Source organism: Scyliorhinus torazame, chromosome 14 (assembly GCF_047496885.1).
Source record: "Scyliorhinus torazame isolate Kashiwa2021f chromosome 14, sScyTor2.1, whole genome shotgun sequence".
Classification (NCBI taxonomy): domain Eukaryota; kingdom Metazoa; phylum Chordata; class Chondrichthyes; order Carcharhiniformes; family Scyliorhinidae; genus Scyliorhinus; species Scyliorhinus torazame.
This window is the reverse complement of record NC_092720.1, coordinates 74695302-74713280: the sequence shown is the minus strand read 5'-3', so window position 1 is coordinate 74713280 and position 17979 is coordinate 74695302. Positions and strand designations below refer to the sequence as shown.

Sequence of the window (17979 nt, the reverse complement as noted above, 5' to 3'; positions counted from 1 at the left end):
GTAACTGGTCTGATTAGTAAGTTTGCGGACGACACAAAGGTTAGTGGAATTGCGGATAGCGATGAGGACTGTCAGAGGATACAGCAGGATTTAGATCGTTTGGGGACTTGGACGGAGAGATGGCAGATGGAGTTTAATCCGGACAAATGTGAGGTAATGCATTTTGGAAGGTCTAATACAGATGGGGAATATACAATGGTAGAACCCTCAAGAGTATTGACAGTCAGAGAGATCTATGTGTACAGGTCAACAGGTCACTGAAAGGGGCAACACAGGTGGAGAAGGTAGTCAAGAAGGCATACGGCATGCTTGCCTTCAATGGCCAGGGCATGGAGTATAAAAATTGGCAAGTCATGTTGCAGCTGTATAGAACCTTAGTTAGGCCACACTTGGAGTATAGTGTTCAATTCTGGTCGCCACACTACCAGAAGGATGTGGAGGCTTTAGAGAGGGTGCAGAAGAGATTTACCAGGATGTTGCCAGGTATGGAGGGCATTAGCTATGAGGAGAGGTTGAATAAACTTGGTGTGTTCTCACTGGAACGACGGAGGTTGAGGGGCGACCTGATAGAGGTCTAAAAACTTTGAGGGGCATAGACAGGGTGGATAGTCAGAGACTTTTTCCCAGGGTAGAGGGGTCAATTATTAGTGGGCATAGGTTTAAGGTGCGAGGGGCAAGGTTTAGAGGAGATGTACGAGGCAAGTTTTTTACACAGAGGGTAGTGGGTGCCTGGAACCCGCTGCCGGAGGAGGTGCTGGAAGCAGAGACGATAGTGACTTTTAAGGGGCATCTTGACAAGTACATGAATCGGATGGGAATAGATGGATACGGACCCCGGAAGTGTAGAAGATTTTCGTTTAGACGTGCAGCATGGTCGGCGCAGACTTGGAGGGCCGAAGGGCCTGTTCCTGTGCAGTATTTTTCTTTGTTCTAAATATATTCATATACCTACAACAGATCATCATTAAACTTCCTTTCTGTGAGGAAACACCTAGCCATGACCCTAAGCTTCCCCGAACCTTTAACCACGATCAAAAACATCCTGTGCAGGGAATCATGATGTAAACCCACATCCTACCATTCTACCCTATATACAGAACAAGCTTGCTTTATCTTTTATAGTGTTTCACATACTGTACAACTTATGATACTGTTTTTCTTCTCTTACATATAAGAATTTAGAAGTAAATTGGTTCATGTTCTCCCAGTCTTTTTTGTTGTTTCTCTGCTGCACCTTCTTGCTCTGCCTGTGAGGTAGGGCAGCGAATATACCTCTGTACATCTGTCAATGCATTTTATATGAAGTGTGCAATGAATCCAAGACAATTTTGCCATGCAGCCTCCACTTCAACCTTTTGTCCATGCAGCATAGCCATGATGGGGAAGCTTTGCTTTTTTGTCAATCCCCTGTATATTTTTATTCATGTTAAAACTGCTATATAAATGCCAGTTGTTCTTGCAATGAATTCCAATCCAGATTCTCCCTGACAACTGTGCACACACGCGCATAACAGGCTGCCAAACTAGCATTCTTGAGTTTTATAGGGAATAATGTCTTGATTTTAAGGTCTGTGGTGAATGTATAATTACTGATAATTCACCAGTGCACTGTGTTACGTTATTAACCCTGTGGCCCTACCTATGGGCCATTGTGTGGCTTCACCCACAGGGGATATGTTGGGGCATGTACGGGCTCCGCCCATGGCTCCACCCCCTTTACAGGAAGTATAAGAGTTGCTGACCTGCTGGGCTGCCTTCAGTGTTGTACCTGTCACAGGCAGGCTCAGTTCTAAGTTGACTAAAACCACGGTTTACTTCTCCACGTGTCTGAGTGAATTGATGGTCGCATCAATTTAATCAGCTTAAAATACTACTATGGAATCAGCCCTCAAACCTGACAGACTGGAACTCGATCCACAGGCCGCGGAGGCTAAATAAATTTTTTCACATTGGCTTTGATGCTTCAAGGCCTAACTCGCCGCGTCGTCTACGCCATCCGCCACTGACAAACGGAAGCTGAGCCTCCTCCACGCACGGGTGAGCCATCGCATTTCTGACCAGCTCGACGAAGCTGCTTCCTATACAGAGGCCCTCGCACTACTCGAATGCCTCTATGTGCGGCCTGTGAACGAGGTATACACGCGACACGTTTTCACCACTCGCCGCCAGCGCCCCAGGGAGTCGATAGATGATTACCTAGGCGACCTCAAAGCCCTCGCACGCAACTGTAACTACCAGGCCGTTACGGCCACTCAGCACATGGAGCTCGCCATCCGAGACGTTTACATGGCGGGGGTCCGATTGAACTATGTGAGACAGCGCCTGCTCGAAAAAGGGGCCCAGGACCTGGACGACACGTAAAACTGGCTCCCTCTCTGGAGGCCGCTTTTCAGAACCCTACTGCGTTCCGGCCGATCACGCGACCCCCTCGTGGGCCCCCGACCCGAGACTACCCCAGGCCTGTGCCGCGTGGCCGCCCGCCCATCATGGGGGGCTACCCTGCTACTTTTGCGGCCAGTCCCAACACCCCCGACTGCACTGCCCGGCCCGCAACGTGAACTGCAGCAGCTGCGGGCGAAAAGGACACTTCGCCAAGGTCTGCCTGGCCAGGTCTAAGAACTTGAACTCACAGATCTGATCCACAGACTCATAGGCCCGCAGACCCCGCAAGGTGGCAGTGTGTCTGCCGCCTCCGCCTCCGCATAACATGTGCAACTCATGGGGGCCGCCATCTTAGCCATCCTCTGCCACGCGGCCGGCCACGTGCGATCCATGGGGGCCGCCATCTTGGACGCCATCTTCCTCATCGCCCGCCACGCTTGACCAAAGGGGGCCGCCATCTTGGCCGCCATCTGCTACGCCGCTCGACGCGTATGACCTACACGGACAGCCATCGCGGGGCCGGCTACCCACACCTCAGCGCGGTCACCCTGGACCAGTCGCGACCTAAGCACCTCCGGAGTTCCATGATGGCCGTCCGGGTTAACGGGTATGAGACACCTTGCCTTTTCGACTCCGGGAGCACAGAGAGCTTCATTCACCCAGACATGGTAAGACGCTGCTCGCTCCCAATATTCCCGAAGCAACAAACCATATCCCTCGCCCCTGGGTCGCACTCGGTGCAAATCCAAGGGTGCACTACTGCAACCCTAGCGATACAGGGCGCTGAGTATGCTCATTTTCAACTATATGTGCTCCCAGACCTCTGCGCTCCTCTCCTTTTGGGACTCGACTTCCAGTGCAATCTCAGGAGCCTAACTCTTAAGTTCGGGGGGCCCCTGCCCCCGCTCATATGCAGCCTCGCGACCCTAATAATCGACCACCGCCCCCCCTTCGCAAACTTCACCGCCAATTGCAAGTCAGTAGCTACCAGAAGCAGGCGGTATAGCATGCAGGACAGGATGTTCATTAGGTCCGAGGTCCAGCGTCTCTTGCGGGACGGGGTCATAGAGGCCAGCAATAGCCCCTGGAGAGCTCAGGTGGTGGTCGTCAAGACCCGGGTAAAGTTCTGGATGGTGGTTGATTACAGCAGACCATTAACCGGTCAACGCAACTCGATGCGTACCCCCTTCGCCGGATTGCAGACATGGTAAATCAGATCGCGCACTACCATGTGTTCTCCACGGTGGATCTGAAGTCTGCATACCACCAGCTCCCAGTCCGCCCTGAGGACCGCCACTACACGGCGTTGGAGGCAGACGGCCACCTTTTCCATTTCCTCCGGGTCCCCTTTGGCGTCACGAACGGGGTTTCGGTGTTCCAACGTGCGATGGACCGAATGGTGGACCAGTACGGGCTGCGGGCCACATTTCCGTACTTGGACAATGTCACCATCTGCAGCCATGATCAGCAGGACCACGACGCCAACCTCCACCGATTTCTCCAAACCGCCCAAAAACTCAACCTCACCTACAACAAGGAGAAATGCGTTTTCCGCACAACCAGGCTAGCCATCCTCGGCTACGTTGTGGAAAACGGGGTCCTAGGGCCCGACCCTGTCGTATGCGCCCCCTCCTACAACTCCCTCTCCCTCACTGTCCCAAGGCCCTGAAGAGGTGCCTTGGATTTTTCTCCTATTACGTCCAGTGGGTCCCCCAGCTGGCGGACAATGCCCGCCCACTATTTAAGGCCACCCTCTTTCCACTGGCAGCCGAGGCTCGCCAGGCCTTCAACTGCATCAAGGCGGACATCGCCAAAGCTGCGATGCACCAGGTGGAGAGCGATGCCTCAGAGGTTGCTCTCGCCGCCACCCTCAACCAAGCAGGCAGACTGGTAGCGTTTTTTCACGCACCCTCACCACCTCCGAAATTCGACACTCCTCGGTCGAAAAAGAAGCCCAAGCCATCGTGGAAGCCGTGCGGCACTGAAGGCACTACCTCGCTGGTAGGAGGTTTACCCTCGTCACCGACCGACGATCGGTTGCCTTCATGTTTGACAATACGCAGCGGGGCAAGATCAAGAATGATAAGATCGTGAGGTGGAGAATCGAACTCTCCATCTATAACTACGATATAGTATATCGTCCTGGGAAGCTCAACGAGCCCCCAGATGCCCTGTCCCGCGGCACACGCGCAAGCGCGCAAGATGACCAACTACGGGCTATCCACGATTACCTCTGCCACCCGGCTCGCCCATTACATCAAGGCCCGCAACCTGCCCTTCTCCACCGAGGAGGTCAGAGCTGTAACCAAGGACTGCCGAATCTGTGCGGAGTGTAAACCGCACTTCTATCGACCGGATAAGGCCCACCTGGTAAAGGCATACCAGCCCTTTGAACGCCTCAGTATCGATTTCAAAGGGCCCCTCCCCTCCAATAACCGCAACACGTACTTCCTTAACATCATAGATGAGTTCTCCCGCTTCCCGTTTGCCATCCCCTGCCCTGATATGACCACCTCCACTGTCATTAAAGCCCTGCCTAGTGTCTTCATCCTGTTTGGTTTCCCCAGTTATGTCCACAGCGACAGGGGCTCGTCGTTTATGAGCGACGAACTGCTCAGTTAAAGGCATCGCCTCGAGCAGGACCACCAGTTATAATCCCAGGGGAAATGGGCAGGTGGAGTGGGAGAGCGCGACGGTTTGGAAGACCGTCCTACTGACCCTGCGGTCCAGGAATCTCCCAGGTTCTCACTGGCAGGAGGACCTCCCCGATGCGCTCCACTCTATTAGGTACCTCCTTTGCACGGCCACAAACCAGACTCCTCATGACCGTTTGTTTGTTTTCCCTAGGGGAGCTACCTCAGGGGCCTCGCTTCCGCCCTGGCTGGTGACACCGGGTCCAGTCCTCCTCCGAAAACATTTTCGTAGCCATAAGACCGACCCCCTGGTAGAGAGAGTCCAGCTCCTGCAGTCCAAACCACACTATGCGTACGTCGAACACCCCGATGGCCGGCAAGATACCGTCTCTCTCCGGGACCTAGCGCCCGCAGGCTCCAACACCACTCCCACTACTGCAACCCCCACACTATATCCCCTCCAACCTCCCATGTTCAGCACCCCCACCCCTATATGGTTCCCGCGCTCCCTCCCACCCACCGCACCGGTCCACAGGAATGAAGCTCCGGAAGAGCCGCTCCCGGAGTCCACGCCTGTGCCTGCTCCGGACCCACTTCCACAGCCACCCGAAGCGGCTGCAACACCAGTGCTTCGGCGGTCGCAACGTACGATCCGTGCACCGGACCGACTGAATCTATGAGCCGGTCACCCCCGCCGGACTTCATTTTTAAACAGGGGGTGAATGTGGTGAATGAATAATTATTGATAACTCACCAGTGCACTGTGTTATGTTATTAACCCTGTGGGCTCTACCGATGGGCCATTGTGTGGCTTCACCCACAGGGGATATGTTGGGGCATATACGGGCTCCACCCATGGCTCCACCCCCTTTACAGGAAGTATAAGAGCTGCTGACCTGCGGGGCCGCCTTCAGTGTCGTACCGGTCACAGGCAGGCTCCGTTCTAAGCTGATTAAAACCACGGTTTACTTCTCCACGTGTCTTCGAGTGAATTGATGGTCGCATCAAGGTCAAGGATAATAATTCTGTTACCCTCTGGTGTGAATCTAAAATGTTGACCAGAAACTAAAAAGATTAAATAGAGACAAATTGAGCCAAGAGTGAGACATCGTTCAGCATCTTTGCTCAATGGAAACCAGCAAATTCTGTTTAATGATGGTGTTCATGAAATTAAACTTAGTTTATTTCCAAGAATATTCATTGAATACATCTATGATACACAACTCAATCTGTTGTTTCTCACTAGCTTGCTGCATTTGAAGGGGTAGCAAATGGAAAGATATTTTCTATTAAGGTTCCCTGTGGAGTATTGCAAAAATTGTAATAATTTGATTTTTAGAAGATCAAACAAACAAAACTCATTCCCTTGGAATTAGCATTTATATAAGTGTATATTTTAAATTATTTTGGCTGTTTTTGATTCTTTAAAATGTGTTGTTTTTCCTTTAGATCGTGAAATGACAGGTGACTTCTCCTTCACATTGTTTTTTGCCCAATTTCTCTCCACCCTTCCGTCATTTATCTTTTGACGGTGTCGATTTATACGGAGTATGGTTCCATGAGAGTTATTCAGTGCTTCATCCATACAACTATTCTTTATATGCAAACATTGGTAATGAATGTTGTCAGTTTATTCATGATTGGGACGCCACAGGCAAGCCCAATCCTGTCTTAACTTCATGGGCACATACGTGTACTTACCACTAGTTGTCACTCGCTAGTGAATGGGAGCAAAAGCTCTGAATTTCTCCTTTCCAGATACCACACATATGGGATATTGCAGTGTCCCTACTACCACTTTCACTAAAGATTAACTAACTCAGATTGGGGATTGAATCTGAACCTTCCTGCTCTGCATGCCTCATGAACACTCTGGAGTGTGTGTTTACTTCGTGGATAATTGGGAGAGCCACAAAAACATTTTATTTCAAACTAGCAGAGGTTAATATGCCATCTTAAAACATTTCTCCCATCTTCTGTCCTTTCCCACCCCTCTAGATTTCCCCATCCTTCTCCATTCTTTGCCATCCATCTCTGTTCCCTTCAGCCTTGCTCTTTCACAGAGTCTGGTTAGTTAAAGATTTTTATGTTCTTATTGCCACCTAGCTAGGAGTGGCATATGATTGCAGCTTTTGTATATTGTCAGGTGAGGTCTCTGATTGGCCAGTTGAAAATCCAAATGTCATTTTGCTTTTCATAGATACCATAGAATTTACAGTGCAGAAGGAGGCCATTCGGCCCATAGCGTCTGCACCGGCCCTTGGGAAGAGCATCTCCTTTAAGCCTACACCTACACCCTATCCCCGTAACCCAGTCAGCCCAGTAAAACATTCTGGACACTAAGGGCAATTTAGAATGGCCAATTAAACCTAATTGCACATCTATGGACTGTGGGAGGAAACTGGAGCACCCGGACGAAACCCACGCAGACACGGGGAGAACGTGCAGACTCCGCATACACAGCGAACCAAGCCGGGAATCGAACCTGGAACCCTGGAGCCGTGGAGCAATAGTGCTAACCACTGTGCTGCCTTGCCCCTGAGCATGGTTCCATTCTCTCTCTTTGGGATGAGAATCTATTAATTTTGAACTGTAAAACTTAGCGAGAAGGATTTTCCGGCCTTTCCAACTGGTGGGATCTTGCGGTCCTGCCGATGGCGGTGGGATCCCGCCCAGCAAGTAGGTTTGGAATGTTCTGCCTGAGACTGTGGGAGAGGCAGGTTCAACTGGAGTATTCAAAAGAGAAGTAGACTGTTATCTGAAAAGACTGAACGCTTGAACCGGGTAGGCTAGATGGCGGGTTCCGGAGATGGCCAAGGGCAGGAATCAGAAGGATGGGTGATCTATTTAGAGAGCGGAGCTTTCCCAGCTTGAAAGCCTTGGAGGATAAATTTGAATTGCCAGCAGGGAATGGGTTTAGGTATTTGTATGTGCGAGACTTCCTGAGAAAACAGGTGCCGGCCTTTCCACTGCTGCCGCCACGGGGGATACAGGATAGAGTAGTCTCCAGTACCTGGGTGGGAGAGGGTAAGGTGTCAGATATTTACCAGGAGCTTTCGGAGGTGGAGGAAACTCCGGTGGAGGAGCTTAAGGGCAAGTGGGAGGACGAGCTAGGAGGAGAGATAGAGGCGGGTCTTTGGGCATATGACCTAAACAGGGGTAATACCTCCTCACCATGTGCCAGGCTCAGCCTGACACAGTTTAAGGTAGTCCACCGGGCACACATGACAGCACCTAGTATGAGCAGGTTTTTTTGGGTAGATGATACGTGTGCGAGGTGCGCGGGAAGCCCAGCAAATCATGTCCACAGGTTTTGGGCATGCCCGAAGCTTAGAGGGTTTTGGCAGGGTTTTGCTAAGGCAATGTCCACATTGCTAAAGACACGGGTGGTGCCGAGTCCGGAGGTAGCGATCTTTGGCGTGTCGGAAGAGCCGGGAGTTCAGGGGCGAAAGAGGCTGACGTCTTGGCCTTTGCCTAGTAGCCCAGAGACGGATCTTGTTAATGTGGAGGGACTCGAAACCCCCGAGTGTAGAGACCTGAGTTAATGACAAGGCTGGATTTCTCAGTCTCAAGAAAATAAAGTTCACCCTAAGAGGGTCAATATTCACCCGGAGGTGGCAGCCGTTCGTCGACTTTCTCGGGGAAAATTAAAATGTCAGCAGATACAGTATTCCAAGGGGGGGTGGGGGAGGGGGGAGGGCCGGATTGCTGTTTTATAGTTGGGGTGTGTGAAGATTGAGATGGGGGGGAAATGTTTATTATACCATGTTGATGTCATTGTCTATGTTATTTTTATTAACATTTTCAAATACCTTAATAAAAATATTTTTTTTTAAAGAAAAGATTGAATGTGCAGGGTTTGGCAGGAGAAGGTGTCGAAACAGCACTAGGTGAGTTGCACATTTGGCAGATACAAACGGACTCCTGCATCATAACAATTCTGTGAAAAGTATTTAAAAAGAAACAGAATTAATAATTTTCAATGTGATAATTCAAGTTCTAAGAGGTGTGACCCAGGCCTCCCTAGAAATGCACTCACACCTTTACCATTCAACAAATGAAAATTTTCCTCCTGCTTTCATAGACTTATGTTCTTTGCCCATCCTAACATAAGGGAATGAATGTTGGTTGTACCTGCAGCTTTTATGCATAATAAGTTAGGCGTCATCTAGACTTTTGAAGCTCGAGGTCTAGTTTTCGATGTTGACATGCATGTTTTAGTTTTATTTGCAGCAATAAACACCAAACTAGATTAAACTGAAAATGATTTTCCCCAAGGATTTAGTACATAATTGAAGCATGTAAATCAGAAGGATCCACGGGTTCAATCATAGAATCATACAAATTTCAGCATAAAAGTGAGTCATTTATCCCATTGTTAGCTCTAATGTTGAAGGTAAATCATATTCTAATCGCATTTCCCTGTAACTTTTATCTTCAAATGTAAATGTATGTTTTATTTCCTCAAACGCTGTAATTGAGTTAATTTAAATGCCCACTTTCAATAATGCATTCCCTATTCTTTTTTTTTTATTAAATATTTTATTGAAAATTTTTGGTCAACCAACACAGTACATTGTGCATCCTTTACACAATATTATAACAACACAAATAACAATGACCTATTTTATAAACAAAAAAAATGAATAAATAATAAATAACAAAAATGAAAACTAGCCCTAATTGGCAACTGCCTTGTCACAAGTAACACTCTCCAAAAATATAATTTAACAGTCCAATATATAATTATCTGTAGCAACGACCTATACATACTATACAGTATATATTAACAACCCTGAGAGTCCTTCTGGTTCCTCCTCCCCCCCCCCCCCCCCATCCTGGGCTGCTGCTGCTGCCTTCTTTTTCCCATTCAGTCTATCTTTCTGCGAGGTATTCGACGAACGGTTGCCACCGCCTGGTGAACCCTTGAGCCGACCCCCTTAGGACGAACTTAATCCGCTCTAGCTTTATAAACCCCGCCATGTCATTTATCCAGGTCTCCACCCCCGGGGGCTTGGCTTCTTTCCACATTAGCAATATCCTGCGCCGGGCTACTAGGGACGCAAAGGCCAAAACTTCGGCCTCTCTCGCCTCCTGCACTCCCGGCTCTTGTGCAACCCCAAATATAGCCAACCCCCAGCTTGGTTCGACCCGGACTCCTACTACTTTTGAAAGCACCTTTGTCACCCCCATCCAAAACCTCTGTAGTGCCAGGCATGACCAAAACATATGGGTATGATTCGCTGGGCTTCTCGAGCACCTCGCACACCTATCCTCCACCCCAAAAAATTTACTGAGCCGTGCTCCAGTCATATGTGCCCTGTGTAATACCTTAAACTGAATCGGGCTTAGCCTGGCACACGAGGACGACGAGTTTACCCTGCTTAGGGCATCTGCCCACAGCCCCTCCTCGATCTCCTCCCCCAGCTCTTCTTCCCATTTCCCTTTTAGTTCATCTACCATAGCCTCCCCTTCGTCCCTCATTTCCCTATATATATCTGACACCTTACCATCCCCCACCCATGTCTTTGAGATCACTCTGTCCTGCACCTCTTGTGTCGGGAGCTGCGGAAATTCCCTCACCTGTTGCCTCGCAAAAGCCCTCAGTTGCATATACCTGAATGCATTCCCTTGGGGCAACCCATATTTCTCGGTCAGCGCTCCCAGACTCGCGAACTTCCCATCCACAAACAGATCTTTCAGTTGCGTTATTCCTGCTCTTTGCCACATTCCATATCCCCCATCCATTCCCCCCGGGGCAAACCTATGGTTGTTTCTTATCGGGGAACCCCCCAAGGCTCCAGTCTTTCCCCTATGCCGTCTCCACTGTCCCCAAATCTTCAGTGTAGCCACCACCACCGGGCTTGTGGTGTAGTTCCTCGGTGAGAACGGCAATGGGGCTGTCACCATAGCCTGTAGGCTAGTCCCCCTACAGGACGCCCTCTCTAATCTCTTCCACGCCGCTCCCTCCTCCTCTCCCATCCACTTACTCACCATTGAAATATTAGCGGCCCAATAATACTCACTTAGGCTCGGTAGTGCCAGCCCCCCCCTATCCCTGCTACGCTGTAAGAATCCCTTCCTCACTCTCGGGGTCTTCCCGGCCCACACAAAACCCATGATGCTCTTTTCAATCCTTTTAAAAAAAGCCTTCGTGATCACCACCGGGAGGCACTGAAACACAAAGAGGAATCTCGGGAGGACCACCATCTTAACCGCCTGCACCCTCCCTGCCATTGACAGGGATACCATATCCCATCTCTTGAAATCCTCCTCCATCTGTTCCACCAACCGCGTTAAATTTAACCTATGCAATGTGCCCCAATTCTTAGCTATCTGGATCCCCAGGTAACGAAAGTCCCTTGTTACCTTCCTCAACGGTAGGTCCTCTATTTCTCTACTCTGCTCCCCTGGATGCACCACAAACAACTCACTTTTCCCCATGTTCAATTTATACCCTGAAAAATCCCCAAACTCCCCAAGTATCCGCATTATTTCTGGCATCCCCTCTGCCGGGTCCGCCACGTATAGTAGCAAATCGTCCGCATACAAAGATACCCGGTGCTCTTCTCCTCCCCTAAGTACTCCCCTCCACTTCTTGGAACCCCTCAACGCTATCGCCAGGGGCTCAATCGCCAGTGCAAACAATAATGGGGACAGAGGGCATCCCTGCCTTGTCCCTCTATGGAGCCGAAAATATGCAGATCCCCGTCCATTTGTGACCACGCTCGCCACTGGGGCCCTATACAACAGCTGCACCCATCTAACATACCCCTCTCCAAAACCAAATCTCCTCAACACCTCCCACAAATAATCCCACTCCACTCTATCAAATGCTTTCTCGGCATCCATCGCCACTACTATCTCCGTTTCTCCCTCTGGTGGGGCCATCATCATTACCCCTAACAACCTCCGTATATTCGTGTTCAGCTGTCTCCCCTTCACAAACCCAGTTTGGTCCTCGTGGACCACCCCCGGGACACATTCCTCTATTCTCATTGCCATTACCTTGGCCAGGACCTTGGCATCTACATTTAGGAGGGAAATAGGTCTATAGGACCCGCATTGTAGCGGGTCCTTTTCCTTCTTTAAGAGAAGCGATATCGTTGCTTCAGACATAGTCGGGGGCAGTTGTCCCCTTTCCTTTGCCTCATTAAAGGTCCTCGTCAGTACCGGGGCGAGCAAGTCCACATATTTTCTATAGAATTCGACTGGGAATCCATCCGGTCCCGGGGCCTTTCCCGCCTGCATGCTCCTAATTCCTTTCACCACTTCTTCTACCTCGATCTGTGCTCCCAGTCCCACCCTTTCCTGCTCTTCCACCTTGGGAAATTCCAGCCGATCCAAGAAGCCCATCATTCTCTCCCTCCCATCCGGGGGTTGAGCTTCATATAATTTTTTATAAAATGTCTTGAACACTCCATTCACTCTCTCCGCTCCCCGCTCCATCTCTCCTTCCTCATCCCTCACTCCCCCTATTTCCCTCGCTGCTCCCCTTTTCCTCAATTGGTGTGCCAGCAACCTGCTCGCCTTCTCCCCCCCGTACTGTACACCCTGTGCCTTCCTCCATTGTGCCTCTGCAGTGCCTGTAGTCAGCAAGTCAAATTCTACATGTAGCCTTTGCCTTTCCCTGTACAGTCCCTCCTCCGGTGCTTCCGCATATTGTCTGTCCACCCTCAAAAGTTCTTGCAGCAACCGCTCCCGTTCCTTACTCTCCTGCTTCCCTTTATGTGCCCTTATTGATATCAGCTCCCCTCTAACCATCGCCTTCAACGCCTCCCAGACCACTCCCACCTGGACCTCCCCATTATCATTGAGTTCCAAGTACTTTTCAATGCACCCCCTCACCCTTAGACACACCCCCTCATCTGCCATTAGTCCCATGTCCATTCTCCAGGGTGGGCGCCCTCCTGTTTCCTCCCCTATCTCCAAGTCCACCCAGTGTGGAGCGTGATCCGAAATGGCTATAGCCGTATACTCCGTTCCCCTCACCTTCGGGATCAATGCCCTTCCCAGCACAAAAAAGTCTATTCGCGAGTAGACTTTATGGACATAGGAGAAAAACGAGAACTCCTTACTCCTAGGTCTGCTAAATCTCCACGGGTCTACACCTCCCATCTGCTCCATAAAATCTTTAAGCACCTTGGCTGCTGCCGGCCTCCTTCCAGTCCTGGACTTCGACCTATCCAGCCCTGGTTCCAACACCGTTAAAATCTCCCCCCATTATCAGCTTTCCCACCTCTAGGTCCGGAATGCGTCCTAGCATCCGCCTCATAAAATTGGCATCATCCCAGTTCGGGGCATATACGTTTACCAAAACCACCGTCTCCCCCTGTAGTTTGCCACTCACCATCACGTATCTGCCCCCGTTATCCGCCACTATAGTCTTTGCCTCGAACATTACCCGCTTTCCCACTAATATAGCCACCCCCCTGTTTTTCGCATCTAGCCCCGAATGGAACACCTGCCCCACCCATCCTTTGCGTAGCCTAACCTGGTCTATCAGTTTCAGGTGCGTTTCCTGTAACATAACCACATCTGCCTTAAGTTTCTTAAGGTGTGCGAGTACCCGTGCCCTCTTTATCGGCCTGTTCAGCCCTCTCACGTTCCACGTGATCAGCCGAGTTGGGGGGCTTCCTACCCCCCCCCTTGTCGATTAGCCATCACCTTTTTCCAGCTCCTCACCCAGTTCCCACGCAGCTGTATCTCCCCCAGGCGGTGCCCCCCGCCCATCCTCTCCCATACCAGCTCCCCCCTCTCCCCAGCAGCAGCAACCCAGTAATTCCCCCCTCCCACCCCCCCCCCCCGCTAGATCCCCCGCTAGCATAATTACTCCCCCCATGTTGCTCCCAGAAGTCAGCAAACTCTGGCTGACCTCGGCTTCCCCCCGTGACCTCGGCTCGCACCGTGCAACGCCCCCTCCTTCCTGCTTCTCTATTCCCGCCATGATTATCATAGCGCGGGAACCAAGCCCGCGCTTCTCCCTTGGCCCCGCCCCCAATGGCCAACGCCCCATCTCCTCCACCTCCCCTCCTCCCCCCATCACCACCTGTGGGAGAGAGAAAAGTTACCACATCGCAGGATTAGTACATAAAACCCCTCTTTGCCCCCCACATTCGCCCCACCACTTTGTTCGAACGTTCTTTTTAATAACCCGCTCATTCCAGTTTTTCTTCCACAATAAAAGTCCACGCTTCATCCGCCGTCTCAAAGTAGTGGTGCCTCCCTCGATATGTGACCCACAGTCTTGCCGGTTGCAGCATTCCAAATTTTATCTTCTTTTCATGAAGCACCGCCTTGGCCCGATTAAAGCTCGCCCTCCTTCTCGCCACCTCCGCACTCCAGTCTTGATAAACGCGGATCACCGCGTTCTCCCATTTACTGCTCCGAGTTTTCTTCGCCCATCTAAGGACCATTTCTCTATCCTTAAAACGGAGGAATCTCACCACTATGGCTCTGGGAATTTCTCCTGCTCTCGGTCCTCGCGCCATCACTCGGTATGCTCCCTCCACCTCCAACGGACCCGCCGGGGCCTCCGCTCCCATTAACGAGTGCAGCATCGTGCTCACATATGCCCCGACGTCCGCTCCCTCCACACCTTCAGGAAGACCAAGAATCCTCAGGTTGTTCCTCCTTGCGTTGTTTTCCAGTGCCTCCAACCTTTCCACACATCGTTTCTGATGTGCCTCCTGCGTCTCCGTCTTCACCACCAGGCCGTGTATATCGTCCTCATTCTCGGCTGCCTTTGCCTTCACGACCCGAAGCTCCCGCTCCTGGGTCTTTTGTTCCTCCTTTAGCCCTTCGATCGCCTGTAGTATCGGGGCCAACAGCTCTTTCTTCATTTCCTTTTTGATCTCTTCCACACAGCATTTCAAGAACTCTTGTTGTTCAGGGCCCCATGTTAAACTGCCACCTTCCGACGCCATCTTGGTTTTTGCTTGCCTTCCTTGCCGCTGTTCTAAAGGATCCACTGCAATCTGGCCACTCTCTCCTTTTTCCATCCGTATCCAGGGGGGATTCCCTTCTGGTTTACCGCACAGTGTTTTTAGCCGTCAAAATTGCCGTTGGGGCTCCTATCAAGAGCCCAAAAGTCCGTTTCACAGGGAGCTGCCGAAACGTGCGACTCAGCTGGTCATCGCCGCACCCGGAAGTCAATGCATTCCCTATTCTAATAACCAGTTTTGTGAACAAATCTTTTTAATCTCCAACCTCATGCTTGAAGTACTTTACCTGTTCACTGACCAATGAAAATATTATGTTTAACCTCTTAAAATGTTGAATAATTCCATTGGATCTTGATTAATATTCCCTCTTGAGAATGCAGTCCCATCATTCCAAATTTCCCATTGTAGCTATATACTCTTCTACTACTCTTAATGGTGCTGTACCAGGAACAAATCTCTATTTCATTTTATGCATGGTTCCAATATCAGTTCTATAATGGTGTGCCAAAAACTACAAAATACTCTATCTGTGGCCTAATTCCTGGTGTGCGCTGATCTCAGTTGGAATTGTCAGTCAGATTCCCGTAACAGCCTCCCCGAACAGGCGCCGGAATGTGGCGACTAGGAACTTTTCACAGTAACTTCATTTGAAGCCTACTTGTGACAATAAGCGATTTTAATTTCATTTCATTCATTTTAAAGTTAATCTCATTGCTTCTGTGCTGAAGGAAAGAAAGCTCGCCCACCTTTCCCTTCCTGATCATTATCCAATGATCCAACTACAAAGTAAGCATTGCTTTACAGTGCAAGTCCGCTCTGATATCACCCACAGTCAAATAGTCAGTGAAAATAATTTAAATCAGAAACTCCCTCTGTTGCTCAAGTATATTTACTACAGAATGTGGTACAAGGTAGGGAAAGAAAGTGTTTGATTTCTGGTTTAGCGTTCTTAATTAGATCTAACCAAGGCAGCAGATGGGTGCCACCATTAGTCTAAACACTCAGGCTGAGGAGAGAATAAATGAATACTGTGCACTCACAATATCACTAAAAGGTGCAGGCATGTTCGATGCAGGTAATGAACAAGACAAACTCAGGTTCAGGTGTGATGTGTTAAATAGATCAAAGTCAGATGGCGAAGTACAAAACTAGACAAAGATCCTTTTCTTATAGTAGGTTAATTCACAGAATGCAACATTATAGATTTCTGGTTCCTACCTACCAATCAACACAGTTACCCAGCAGTCCCTTAAATACGCGAGTAAAAATCAGATTAAGAAATTGACAGCCCCCTGAAGCGGACACTGGAACAAAAAGTAACTCTTTATAGGAAATCTATCTAATTGAATTTAATATTGGAGAGGGGGGGGTTGGGGGGGATTCAGCAGTGCATACCAGTTGCAAAAGGCCGCAAGCATACCAGTGGACTCTTGGATGTGGATGTAATCATGGAAGTGCGACAGGCAGTTGGGTCAAACAACTGCCCCAAAAGCCCTTCAGATGGATCTGTTGATGGCCACCTTGGCCACACCCAGGAGCAGACGAATGAGGTCCTCCGCCCTACCTGCTTCCCTCCACACCAAGTAACCAAAGATCAGGAGCGTTGGACTGAAGTGCAAACAAAACCCTCGAAGCAGCCCCCTCAAATAATTAAATAGGAGATTGATTAATTGTCTTTGGGCATGAAAAAATGCAATCAACATTACCTGTTTAACTGTAAAAAATATAATTGACATAATATTAACAAGCTGCCCTCCACAGCTGGATAATTTTCCAAAGGTCAATTTTTAGGTTCACACAGGAAGAATGGCTATTTGGATAACTGTAGCTATGTTACAGAAAGCATCAATATAAAATCAAAATGCTGTGGATGCTGAAAATGTCTGGAAAGTCATCAACTTGGATTTAACTAATTTCTCTACAAATGTTGCCTGACCTTTTGGGCATTTCCAGCATTTTCTGTTTTTATTTACCACAGGAAGTATTAATGTCTTCCAGAAAGGAGTGAAAACAAGAGAAAGCTTTCACAATTTAAAAGAAAACAAGTTCGCGCATAATAATAATATTGCGATTATATTATAGAGGAAAACGCTCATGGACTGCATGAAACTTAAAAGCTCATTTCCCTTCTGGCTCGAGCATACAAAAAAAAGATTATCTGCAGCGAAACAATACGAAGGCTGTTGGGAATCTAGAAGTCTGGAAGCTATCCCTTTGCTAACACCACGACAACTGATTTTCCTCAAGCTCACCGCTATCTTCTGTTAACCTACCTGTCAAACGGGCAATAGAGCAACTTTTGGAGAGCTACCCCTCCCCCAATTTGTGAAGAGGCTAAGAATCTTAGCTGTCAGAAACATTTGGTTATATTGGTTTACGAACCGTTTCTTTGTCTATTCCTTATTCCCATCCCCCACTCCAAATTCAAAAGGCAGCTCCTTCTGTACAGAACATATACCGGCTTCAAAATCTAAATCAAATGTTCAATGCTTTAATTTTGCTGTAATTAAAAAATATTATCTGATTTAAATCTGCACTGCATTCAGTTAAATAGTCAAATAGTTTTTACTTACACCTTATTCCTAAAGGACAATTCAGTTTAGCCACAGATAGTTGTGGTGCCCATCCCCCCCAAGCAGCTCAGACTCATTTTTGTATGGCCAGCCACTTCTTTCAATTGATTCATTCCACCCCACCCCCACTTCTTTGCTCAGTCATTCAGACTTGGAAAGTCAATAACAAGCTGACATCATCAGCGGTTTGTATATTACACTGCTAGTTTCGAGGTACCAATAACCTTCTAAGTGAGGAGCACGTAATTCATAAAGTCCACTAGAAAATACAGTATATCTTTCTTTCACAGTACATTATAAAATTGACTGGAGCTAGTGGTAGCTTATGAAATATCAGAAACACAAAAACATTAAGTAAATGTTTTCTAATTTACATAAGTTTAAATACAAACCGGTTGGTCACTTTAATGTTTAATGTTTAAGATCCTAATGATCCATGTATACAAT

At 48.9% G+C, this 17979-nt stretch overlaps 1 protein-coding gene across 1 annotated transcript in view; it reads right to left on the bottom strand.

Moving 5' to 3' along the window:
- The window catches only part of tbl1xr1a (TBL1X/Y related 1a), a 304123-nt gene extending 286572 nt beyond the window's left edge, over positions 1-17551 (bottom strand). Inside the window, exon 1 of the mRNA XM_072474367.1 lies at positions 17533-17551. The gene's annotated coding sequence lies outside the window, so the exon portion shown is untranslated. The remainder of the gene's footprint in view (positions 1-17532) is intronic.
- Positions 17552-17979: the final 428 nt, after the last annotated feature.